Raw genomic sequence first — 4621 nt, 5'->3', positions numbered from 1 at the left:
ACATTTAGGCATAGCTGCAAAATAGGGCAATTTTTCATTGCTGGTTCCCCGGTCCAACTAAAAACAGCCTAAGGAACAATTTCCGTTACCCTTTCTAAAGAATCATCTATCATCGCAGGAGATTATTATTTTGATGATATAATCCGTTTTGCGACTCACCATCATTAGCAATATTCACTTCACAAACCATCATAATTTCTAACGTACAACCCCAATATATTTCAATATATTAAAATTTGAATAAACTCAAGACATGTCAGGGGTATTTGGTTGATTTTTACATTTTCAAACGGGTAAATAACAACGCGTATCAAAGAGGGTGTAATCAGTGGCATGGCGTATATCCTCACATGTTGATCAAAAGATTCTAGATTTGATACTCGTTGTGATACTATTGCTTTCCTTTTATTAGTTGTTAGAGTTTCAATTTTATTGTATTAAACCTTGAAGTGCCCTCCCCACGTAAACGAGAAAAAAATTAATGTGACTAACTCTACAGCCAAATTGGGTACAAAAAATCCTTTTCACCGGAAAAAAAAATAGGGTATAAAAATCCGAATATTCGGAAACAGCTCAGCTGGGATTTTCGGCCCTACAAATGGGGCAGCCAATCTCACGCATTGGACGTGAACCGGTAGTCCGTCTCAACTACAGAACAGACGCGCCAGGCAATGTTTTAGATAATCTCCTAATTTTACCCAGAAGTTTTTTATCATCGAATTTTCCCCCGATACTTTTTTAGTTTTTCCAATTTTGCTTATTTTACTGACTTATTATGTGATATGTCTCCATCTTACCTTACGGATATGTGGCGAAGTAAAACGAATGAAATTCCTACAATAAAAGTAAAAATTACGACATCATTTGCTTGCATTTGCTGAAATTGTAGTTGGGTTATCAAATCGGTGTGTGTCAAGTAAGATTACTCACACGTCCTGTCAGTAAACTCAGACGCTGAAAACAGGATGATGAATTGAAGCGAGCAGATCAACTCATTCACCAGAGCAAGAGAAGAGTGGACTTAGGCTAAAGTCGAACAGATCTAACCAATGGCGTAGGAAAGAATTATGAACCGTCTCACTTAGAATAAAAAACCTAATTTCATCGATTCAATATTTGCAAACTTCCCATATGGGTTTCAAAACACTAATGAAACTGGGGTGATGGCCGTGTTACGCACATGGTCATTAATGATGTTATTACGAAAATATTTTATTGTGGCATTTAAACTAATATAGGATAGTTAATGGAAAGAATTATGTGAGATTGATCAATTTAAAATTAATAGGATAATCAATGTTACATAGTCGGTGAAAATTAAATTGAAGCAATTAATGAACCTAGGAATCATTCTCCTTGGATAATGTCAAAATTAACATGTGCTAGTTAAGCGGCAAAAAACAACACATTTTGTAATTTGTGAAAAATGATTTGAAAGCTACACATTAATTAACTTTCAACAAGTAAATGTGACAAATCAATAAAGTTTATTATTTTTTCAATAAAATATATATATAAAAAATGAAAGTATGGTATAGTATAGAATCTGCATAGTACACATACTACCTTAAATCCTAAAAGACTATGTCATAATAGATCTGAACATTTGCATCGGAATGGTAGATTGGGGTATGTTGTATGTGAGAAAATCATCTGCTTGATCTAAAATATATTATATATATAATGAATTTATTAAAAATATAATAAAAAAAACAAACAAAATGAATTACAATCGCAGAGAGACATACGAAATTCGAATCATACTCTCTTATGTCGCACTAAATAGCACACCATTCATATAGATATAAAGATAGAGAGAGATAAATAGATTCTTGAAATTAATTTGTTGTAAAATTTATAGAAAAATAAAATAGCATATTAATATTATTTACCTTATAATTGAGTAAACGTATATAGTAATATATTATATAATATTATTATTTACTTTATCGTTAAACAACGTATTTATTATTGTATTACTTTATAATTTTATTATTTGTTTCATCCTTAAAAATTTATTTGCCTAATAAGACGAAATAGTAATATGAACACACTTATTACTTTCGTTAGTTTATTCATCGAAAGTCGAATAGAATATGTTACAAGTAAAATAATTTTTTTAAAATATAACAAAAATAAACGAAAACGAATCACAGTCGCGAGAATACAGAATTCTAAACAACGTAACATTTATATAGATATATGTATATATATAGATAATAATATATAGATAGCCCGACCGAACCCAACCAAACCGGTTGATGCTGAACCATTTATAAACCTTTGTTCATCAGATCAACTTGTGGAATGCATTTTGACCCTTGCAGACTAAAATCACAGAAAGCAGCTGCCCACTTTTTCATCATTTGATAAAAAAGGGAACAACTCTTTGTAATGTTTACTCGAAGGAAATCTCTGATTCAACATGATTATCTGCGTCTCCCTCGTGTGCTATATATATAGTGCATGTCCATATCAAACTCTCCGATAAACGGTTCCTCTGAGAGGACCCCAGCTTAAAAACAACCGGTAATTGGGAGCAACGAATAATACGGGACACGAGAAATAGTCAACATTCTATTGAACAGCTTGAAGAAACAAAATGACGAGTCGGGTATTTGTCGTAGAATTGACGTCGTAAGAGTTTTGTGAGTAATTCACCGAGCTTTTGATGTAATTCACAGGGTTGACACAAGTGTTTGTGAGCAATTCACAGAGCTTTTTGATGTAACTCACAGGGTTGACACGAGAGTTTGTGAGTAACAGCACAGCATTTACATCCCCTTGAGAGCTTTTCTCCTTTCCTCCTCTTCAGCTTTGATCCAGGCAGCCTTGATCACAAACATCAGTCACAACAGAAAGCTTTTAAATCAGTTATCCCTCGTACATGGATATTGGTAGTTAAGTAAAAAAAAAAATCCGAATCCGAAACTGAGAAAGAGAACTTACTTTATCTAGTTCGAGTTTCGAGAGGTGCGGCCTCATGGCATTCCCCAAGCTCGTACCACCCCAAGCTTCCTGCAACTCCTTTTCCCGTGCTGCTTTACGTGAAATCGAGAGCTTGGTCTCCTCTCGTGGCTCCGGATGAGACGCTGCCTTTTCCCTCTCGAGCCTCAACTTGTGCCTCAACAAAATATGGTCGAGGCCGTCTTTCTTCTTCCTGTGAGTGCATATTTGAATCACTCCTCATGACATTCCCCAAGCTCATACCTCCCAAGCTTCCTGCAACTCCTTTTCCCGTGCTGCTTTACGTGAAATCGAGAGCTTGGTCTCCTCTCGTGGCTCCGGATGAGATGCTGCCTTTTCCCTCTCGAGCCTCGACTTGTGCCTCAACAAAATATGGCCGAGGCCGTCTTTTTCTTCTTCCTGCGAGTGCATATTTGAATCGCTCCTCATGACATTCCCAGGCTCATACCTCCCCAAGCTTCCTGCAACTCATTTTCCCGTGCTGCTTTACGCGAAATCGAGAGCTTGGTGTCCTCTCGTGGCTCTAGATGAGATGCTGCCTTTTCCCTTTCGAGCCTCGACTTGTGCCTCAACAAAATATGGCCGAGGCCGTCTTTTTCTTCTTCCTGCGAGGCATATTTGAATCGCTCCTCATGACATTCCCCAGGCTCATACCTCCCCAAGCTTCCTGCAACTCATTTTCCCGTGCTGCTTTACGCGAATCGAGAGCTTGGTGTCCCCCTCGTGGCTCTAGATGAGATGCTGCCTTTTCCCTCTCGAGCCTCGACTTGTGTCTCACGAAAATATGTCGAGGCCGTCTTTTTCTTCTTCCCATGAGTGCTTATTTGAATCATTCCTTTTGGCTTTGGCAAAAAGTCCTCTGGTTTGATCTTCATTCTCTCTCTTTCAGTCGAGACACATGCCTCACCAAAACTTTGTCCAAACTCTCACAGTCGGTGGCACAATTTCCATCTCTTCCTTGCTTCTTTTGGTGCTTCTGATATTCATAATTGGTTCCAGAAGAAAGAGCTTGCTGTTGTCCTTCTCTAGACGGTGCACGGGCTTGACTAAGATATCAACGCACCTTCCCTCACTTCCCCGTCAGCCAGATTCGACTTCATATTTTCTTTCCCGACAAGTTCAGTCCTCCTGTTCCTTGCTTCTAAGACTTCTCTTTCAAGCCTTGAGGACATGTTTCAGAAGAACCTTGTCTAGGCTGGGAACCTCGGGGACACCTTTCTCTGAATTCCGACGTCTCATATCAGAGCCATTATCTAAAACTTCCCCTACCTCTTGTTCTACGACTTTCCTAACATCCGTAGAAGTCTTACTAGCCTTGGCTTCTAGCACCTCTCTCTCGAGTTTTGACGTATGCTTTACTAAGACTTCTCTAGATCAGGAAGTTCTGAGTGCACGCTTATGTCACTACTGTTACTAGCCACTGTTGCTTCATCCCTAGCCTGGTTACTCTTATGATCCCTGGCTTCTCGGACTTCTTTTTCAAGCTTTGTCTCGTGCTTGACCAAAAACTTGTCCAGGCTCGGGAGTTCAGACTCTGTTTGACTTCTCTTTGTGAACCTTTTGAGATAATAATTTCTACCACTTCCCACTCCACATGATGACATTCTGCGGAATTATTGGTATGCTCACAAGAAGCCCCAGGCTCATGAGACTT

At 38.4% G+C, this 4621-nt stretch overlaps 1 long non-coding RNA gene across 1 annotated transcript; it reads right to left on the bottom strand.

Annotated features, from left to right (window-relative positions):
* Nucleotides 1-2644: 2644 nt before the first annotated feature.
* On the bottom strand, nucleotides 2645-3147 carry LOC116189982. Its single transcript, XR_004152579.1, has 2 exons — nucleotides 2950-3147; nucleotides 2645-2831 (listed from the first exon to the last, which is right to left on the bottom strand). It is a non-coding gene; the product is annotated as an uncharacterized LOC116189982 (long non-coding RNA).
* Between the last annotated feature and the right edge of the window lie 1474 nt (nucleotides 3148-4621).

The sequence above is a fragment of the Punica granatum genome, unplaced genomic scaffold (genome assembly GCF_007655135.1).
Source record: "Punica granatum isolate Tunisia-2019 unplaced genomic scaffold, ASM765513v2 Contig00055, whole genome shotgun sequence".
NCBI lineage: Eukaryota > Viridiplantae > Streptophyta > Magnoliopsida > Myrtales > Lythraceae > Punica > Punica granatum.
Note: the sequence above shows the minus strand (reverse complement) of the source record. Positions and strands in the feature narration are given on the sequence as shown.